This window comes from Ursus maritimus, unplaced genomic scaffold (assembly GCF_017311325.1).
Source record: "Ursus maritimus isolate PB19 unplaced genomic scaffold, ASM1731132v1 scaffold_8, whole genome shotgun sequence".
In the NCBI taxonomy this organism is placed as follows: domain Eukaryota; kingdom Metazoa; phylum Chordata; class Mammalia; order Carnivora; family Ursidae; genus Ursus; species Ursus maritimus.
Genome location: NW_024426996.1, coordinates 33,989,539 through 33,997,697, shown reverse-complemented (window position 1 = coordinate 33,997,697; position 8,159 = coordinate 33,989,539). Strand labels below are relative to the sequence as shown.

General features: G+C 35.2%; 1 pseudogene; it reads right to left on the bottom strand.

The window, feature by feature from the left end:
- Positions 1–3,647: 3,647 nt before the first annotated feature.
- On the bottom strand, positions 3,648–4,614 carry LOC103672827 (annotated as a pseudogene).
- Between the last annotated feature and the right edge of the window lie 3,545 nt (positions 4,615–8,159).

Sequence of the window (8,159 nt, the reverse complement as noted above, 5' to 3'; positions counted from 1 at the left end):
ATATAAGGGGTTGAATGATTTTATTAGAAATTATGACCACCAAGATTTTCATGTTTTCCCTCTTTCTGTTTATAATAATACAAAATAGGATTGGTATTTTTGTTCTTTACTCTTAGTATTTTTTTTTTAAAAGATTTACTTATTTATTTTAAAGAGAGAGAGAGAGAGAGCAGGAATGGGAGGGACGGAAGGAGAGGGAGAGAGAGAATCTCCGCATGAGCTCGGAGTCCGACTTGGGGCTCTGTCTCACGACCATGAGATCATGACCTGAGCCGAAACCAAGAGTCAGATGCTTAACTGCACCACCCAGGTGCCCTAGTCTTAGCATTTTTCCTAAAATTTTCTGAAATATATGAATTTAAAAATCACCATTCTTCAGTAACATGTATTTTTTAAAAAGTAATAATAATCATCACCCAAGAATCATTTTTGTTGTCCTGCTCTTTGAGAATCTGAGTAATAATGACACTGGAAAATATATGGGAACTTAAGTTTGCCAATGAAAGTTTTAGTTCCTAAAATACATTGTGCTTGAAGATGAGATCTGCTTCCACATAAAAAAAAAGTTTTCTAAATCATTTTTAAATTATAATTCACACTTTGATCTTACATTTCCAGTTTATCTTTTGAAATGTGCATTGTTGTTGACAACAGACTGTACCGCCTATCATAGCTTAAATCAAGGGACTTATTATTTGTATTATCTGAGAATTAGGCATGAAGTTTTCATTTCTTATAAGTGTATAATAGGGAGATAAAGATACTTGTGTTTTCAGATTAGTTGGCACAGCAACAAATACTAGAACTGATCTGTGAAACTAATGAGACTCTGACAGATATTTTCGCTGAAAATTAATATTTTGCTTTTTACAATAGACTATATTTCTGTTTCCTCCAGTATATTTAAATGAACTCTTCTGTTCCTTGCAAGAAGCATTAATAGTTTATGTACGAGATTATATATTAATATTTAGACCCAACGAATTTCTTGCATTTGTTTTCTTGGTGTATAAATTAGGACAGAAACCCACTGTGACTGACCAAAGTAAAAATTGAACTGCAGAGACCCAGTGGCTTATTTTGTTCTTACATAAAGTTGGATGAAAGTCAAGCAGCCTTTCTTCATCTTTAGGCTGCCCCATGTGCAACACATGGCACCTGGGATACTGCTCTAAGGAAGAGAAGGAACGCCAGTGGTAAACTACCTTGGCCAGGAAGGATCATTGCTTACTTCTGTTGATGGTCCATTGACCAGAACAGGTTAAATAACTGCAACTTACCTACAAAAAGGCTGGGGAAAGCAGAGAAAAACAAGAAATACTTACTGAGCACTGACTGCTTTGGGCACACTATGGGGTTCATAGAACTGGAGGATAGTTAAAGAATCCAGATTCTAGAAAGCCTGGAACAAGGGGATGTGGGAAAGCAGGGATCTCGAGGAAGGAAATAAGTCCTTCTGCTCTCTTCTGACTCTTTCTTGCTTGGATCACTCACCCATGTAATTGTAATGATTTCTTGTGTTATTAAATTGATTTATAGGAACTTTTTATGTATACTGGATATGAGTCCTTTTAAAATTATGTGTTGCCTGTATATCTTTGCATTCTTTGGCTTGGTATTTCACTACCTTAATTTATTAGTAAACTAATTAATTTGATGAACTAATATTCTTAATTTTATCATTTTCCTTGATAGTATTATATGTAACTTATTTAAAAGCTATTTTTTGCATAAGAATATGAAGATATTCTATATTATTTTCCCAGAAGATTATTTTCCTTTTATATTTATATCCACAACCTCCATGAAACATTTTTTTTGTAGGCTATGAATATAAATCCAATTTTTCTTTTTACTATTTAAGAATATCCAATTTCCCAGCGTCATACTTTGAAAAGAGTATCCTATATTCATTGCTCTACAGTGTAGGTTTTTTAAAAAATCAAGTGTTCTTTTAAATAATGCACAGGTCACTTTTTCAGTTCTGTTCTATTAATCTATTTTTCTATCTTCATGCTAATACCACATATAGCTGTACAGCTTTATAAGGCTTAAACTCTGGGGAGGCAAGTTTTACCACTTGTCTTCTTCAAGGGCTTCTTTGGCTATCATTGGCCCTTAAACTTTCTATTTGAATGTCAGATTATGTTTGTCCTATCACTCATTCTTTCTCTCACTCTCTCTCTCACACACGCACACGCACGTGCACACACACATACATTCTATTGAGATTATTGGGAATGTGTTGAATCTGTGGAACCTAGTTGATAATGGACACCTTTAAAGAATTAAATCTATAAATACATGAACGTGGTATATCCTATTATTTTGTGGTCTTTTATTTCTGTCAATAAAAGTTCAATTTTATTAATAGAGGTCTTGCACATCTAATTCCACGTTTATTCCTAGATAGTTGACTAATTTTTAAATGATTTTCTATGATATTCTCTGTAGCACTGTATTTTTATAGACATTCTATCAGATTAAGAAATTTTCCTTCTATTCCAGTTTGCTGAAATTTGGATTTTATTAAATATTTTTGCATATTTTGAGATTATATGATTTTCTCTTTATTAATGAAGAAAAATGCAGCTTTGAATCTACCTCACATTCTTGGAATTAAATGAACTTGGTTGTAATGTTTTACCATTTTTTACATTACTGTTTTTAGTTTGCTAATTTGTTTAGGATTTTTGCTTGGGGTTGTGATTGGCCTTTAACTTATTTCTTTTACTGGTTTTCTCACCTTTTTTTTTTTTTTAACTTGCAGTTGGCTAAACTCATTAAGTGAGTTTTATTCTAATCTTTGAAAAAGAACATGTACTGGTATTCTCTTTCTTAAGTGTTTGGTAACATTTATCAGAGAATCTCTCTTGGCACAGATTTTCTCATTCAGTTTTAAGTTATAGATCCAGTGTCTCCCACAGTTAAATTCAGATTTTCTTTATCTTTTGTGTCATTTTTGATAAATTATGAAATTACCATGAACTTAATATATATTCATTTGAAATCAATTTGTTATGAAATTGCTTATAATTTCCTTATTAGTTTCCTAATGACCATAGGATCTGTAGTGAGGACTTTTTCTAAGCCCAATACTGCATATTTGTAGCTCCTCTCTTTTTCAACTTCACTAGAGGTTTGTGGATTTTATGTTTAGTGGATTTTTTTTCCCAAATAAGCTACTTTTTATAGGACCCACAAAGTATATTTTATTCATATATATATAAATTATATATATTCTACTTTATCTCTGCTTTTTTTTTTACTTTGTTTCAGTCTATTTTATTCTTTATTTTCCAATTTTGAGATGAATGCTTGACTCACTTTTTCCTCTTTCTTAATATATATACATACATGTTATGTGTTTTCAGAAGAAACACATCTTCAAAAGAACACATTTTAGTTCATCTTCCTTTTTCAAAATATTGCAGATATTTTTTATTTCTTCAAATTTATCAGGAGTGACTGAAATAAAAAATATAATTGAGTCCCATCATCATGTAAATGGCTTTAAGAGACAGCTGGTCAGATGAATATTATTGCTTCTCATTTTCAATCAGTAAATAGTTGCCATTGATAAATAGCTAGCAGTCCGTCAGGAATGCTCAAGTTATGTTATATAATACAACATGACTGTTCACAGGGTGGGGGAGAGAACTAGGAAATAACTTATGCCAACTTCTTGATTTCATCATACAAGATAAGCACAAAGGCACCACTCATGCCCCCAAGAACATTGGACCATGTCCCTTTGAAAAAAGCTTTGGCCCCTTCATCATGCTCAATCTTCCCCCAGCAGTCAAGCATGTCAGTTACTTTGTGTCCTGACTGCATCATCATTTGGCGATGAACAGTGTCAAATGGCTAGGAAGTCAGCCCAGCAGCCACCCTGACAGGTTCTGTGATCATCCAGCTGATGAAGTTGTGCGTATTCTTGGCATCTAGAAGCACTTCCTTTGCAGTGTCATAGATACTGAAGTAGGCAGCTCAGTAGGTAATGCCATGCACAGTCACATTAAAGCCTTGGTACAAGCCCTTAATCCCAACAAATGTATAGATCTCAACCAGCTAGTCTCTTCAGAATCCCCTTTCAGCCCCAGCTTTGCCCACATCAACTGCTAGACTGGTACGGGCAAAATTAAGAGGTACATAAAACACAAGGATGTGACCCCAGGGGTACCACCTAACATCAGATTCCCTGTGAAGTAGGGCCAAAACTGGGTTCTCTTGTCCACACCACCCAGGAAGTTCTGCTTGATTTATCTTTGAAGGTGAAGTTGAGAGCTTGGGTGGGCAAGTGTCTGGTGACATTGGCCAGGTTACCATGCTAGAAGGACAGGGCTTCATGCTCCTTGGGGGTGTGAACCATGCAGTCTATAATGCCCTTGTATTGCTTATCTGCATGATTTGCTTGCGGGCTTGCTGCACCCGTAGCAGAAGCTTGACCCACTGGAAGTGTGCTGCCATGGCCTTGGAGATGGCTAGGGCCATTCTACCTGCTGGGAAGTCCTTGGTGAGGACAAGGTCCCTGGCATCTGTCACGTTGAAAGGAAAGAGGAGATGGGCAACTGGGGGACTGTGATAGGAACCAGCCGGGACTCCAGAACTCATCTTCTAACTTTGATATCTAGTATTTTCATTTTCAATAATATTAAAATATGTTTTAAATTTTCCATTATGATTTCCAAACATTTGGATATTTTTACTTTTTGTTATTGATTTCTAGTAAAAGTTTATTATGGGCGGAAAATAAACTTTTCAATTCTTTGAAATATTTTGAGACTTGATTTATAGGCCAGTACACAGTCAATTTTTGTTTTGTTTTTAAAGTTTTTACTTATTTATTTTAGAGAGAGTGCATGAATGGGAGGAGGGGCAGAGGGGGAGGGAGAGGGAGAGAGAATCTTAAGCAGACTCCACGCAGAGCCCAGGAGCCCAACACTCTGTCATCCCACAACCCTGAGGTTATGACCCCAGCAGAAACCTAGAGTCCCACCCTTAGCTGACTGAGCCACCCAGGCACCTCACAGTCAGTTTGTTTAAAAAAGGTTTCATGCGTACTTGCCCAGCAGGTGCATTCTGCAGCTGTTTCATTATCATGGTGGTTCAAATATTCTGCTTTTCCCCAGTTCTTCTGTTATGTACCTAGGGAGAGATATTAAAAGCTTCCACTATCATCATAGATTTTCCATTTATCCTTGTACTTATGTCAATATTTGCTTTTTAATATTCAAGGCAAGTTATTAGATTTAAGAAATTAAAATGTTTATGTGGTCCTGGCAAATTAAACTCTTATCATTATGAAGCGATCCTCTTGATTTCTAATAATGCCTTTGCCTTAATTCTGCTGTCTACTAATATTAATATATCTATGCCAGCAATCTGTAGCTCTTTGTATAATAAATTTTTTCTAGCATTTAACTTATAAATCTATATCCTTTATGTTTAAATTATTAATGTTTAAATATTTTTCTATAAACAATAGGGATTTAAAAATACAACTGACAATTTTTAAAAAATAGAACATTACTTTTTATACTAAAAGTAATTTTTGAATTTAGACTTTATAGTTTTTATCGCAGTGTGTTTTCATTTGTTCTATGTTTATTTCTCTTCTTCCCATTTTTTGAAATCACTGCATCATTTTTTACCCCTGCTGGATTAGTTTAAAGATACGATCAATTTCTGTTTAGTTGTTATTACAGATATTACCATATGCTCCCACGACTTATCAAAGCCCTAGGCTGATAAATTGTTTTGCTCCTCCCAGGTAATATAAGGACTATAGAGCAGTTTAACTTCCATAAAACCCCACCAGCCATGATTGTACTACATTTACTATGCTCTCTCAAAGAGTGTTTTTCTGCCTGAAAAACTTTCTTTGATATGTTGTTAAGGTTGGGGCTGTGGGTGTTAAATTCACCAAGTTGGTTTTTTGTTTTTGTTTTTCAACCTCAAATTGTCTTTGTCTAGCCTCATTCTTGAAAAGTATTTTCCCCACATACTGAATTTTAGGTTGGTAAGTTATTTCTCTGAATCCCTTGAGAGAAAATTTTATGACATCCGGTTTCTATTCTTGCTCTTGAGAAGTCAGCTAAACATCTAATTGCTCCTTTTTTGGAGGTAATCTTTTTTTCTGTAATTGCTTCTACCTTTTTGTTTTGTCTTATCTTTTCTCCCCCTGTACTTTTTGTGTAATGTGGTATGTATAGATTTTGTTTCATTTACCTTCTTGAGATATAACAGACTTCTCATCCATAATTTCATCAAAAATTACATACCACATTGTACTCTCCAAGATTCTAATGAAATCGTCATTACAGCTTTTATCTTTATCCTACATGTTTCTCTCTCTTTTTTATTTCCTACTCTTTTTGGATGCTCTGTGCTTCATTTTAGTTAATTTCTTATTTTTTTCCTCTTAAATTAATTGTCTTCTCAGTTGTCTCAGTCTATTGGCTGTAGCATTTATCATACTCGTCTAGAAATTCTATTTGATTTTTTTTCAGATCATTCAATCATTTTATATAATGGCTAGTTTCTTGCTTAAATATTCAAGTGTGACATTCCTCTTTATATTTTTTTAAAGAATGTTTATCTGGGAGACAGGGAATGAGTGGAGGGAGGGGAAGGGGGGAAGGGAGAGAATCCTCAAGCCGACTCCCTGCTGAACACAGAGCCTGATGTGGGCTTGATCCCTGGACCCCGAGATCATGACCTGAGCCAAAATCAAGAGTTGGACACTTAATGGACTAAGCCACCAGACACCCACCTCTTTATTTTTAAACATCACAAGCATAGCTGTTTTATAGTCTAGTTACAGGTTACTACAGTGTTTATAGTTCTTCTGTCTCTGTGTCTTCCCCCAACCCCACTGCTTATTTGAACAAAAAATTATAATAATTTTTTGATGATAAGATATTGTTTTCTTCCTTCAAGAACGATTCCAGACACATAAGGACACTAAGAAGTCAGTTTCTCCTTAATCTGATTTCAAATTTGAGGTTTTCTGGTCCATCCAGATGATTTGAATGCTGGGTACAGTAGGGATAGTTTAATTCCAGTTAATCCTCTAGGGTATAACCATTTCAGTATCTGCTTAGGGTGGTGGGGATGATTTAGTAGTTCCCCAACTAGAGACCAAGTAGATCAAGATTTTTGATCTCCTGAGTCTGTGAGGCTATAAATTTTTCAGCTCAGCCTCCTGATCTCATCTTTGATAAAGAAGAAGACCTTAGAGGAAAAGCAGCCTGAGTATAGGACTCACTTCACTTCTCTGGATTCCAAAGAATCTGGTTTTACTCAGCCTGCTAATTCTTACGAACTTATTCTTACCTAGTAAAACAAGAATTTTGTTTTTAATTTGTCCTACTTGTAAAGTTGGTTTCAGCAGGAAGGTTGGCCAAAATTACCTGGATACTCATTATTGAAAGTGGAATTATTTTGGAAAATTTAATTTTCCTTTTGCAAAGTGCTCAGGCATTACAGGGACTCATTGACATCTAGGGATCTTAGATATAGTTTGTATCCTTACAAGGACCCAGGTCCTTAACTTCTGCTTCCATAGGCCAGTGAAATCTATCACAGGAAAACCATTGAATCAAGATCACAGTCAGTAGCCCCTAAGACTATAATGGTAACTCTTAGTAAACTCATCTGTTATTTTATATTCCTTCTCTATTTATATTCCTTCTTATTTATTCAAAGTTTATATTCTTTATTTTATATTCCTTCTCTATTTATATTCCTTCTCTATTTATTCACAAGGGGAATCCATCTTGCTTTTTCTTTCTCCCTCCCTCCTTTCCTCCTTCCTTTCTCGCCCCTTCCCTCCTTCCTTTCTCTCTCTTTCTCTCCTTCCTTTCTTTCTTCCTTTTCTCCTTTCAAATAATTCATACTCCAGGAAAGTATCTTCACAGACCCAAATACCCAGACACTTGAGTAGTACAACACTCTCAGGAGAAAGGTAGCAAATTATTAGATTCTTATTATCATGAAAGACGAATTTTTGGAGTAGAGTATGGGTGATACCATTTAGTTAGAAGAGTGATCTTTCTTTTAAGTCTTTTCTTTTGCAGTTTAACTTCACTGCTTAGTGCCTGTGCTCTCGGATGGGATGCTAGAGAGCAGCATGTATAGGAAGGAGTCTAATCAGG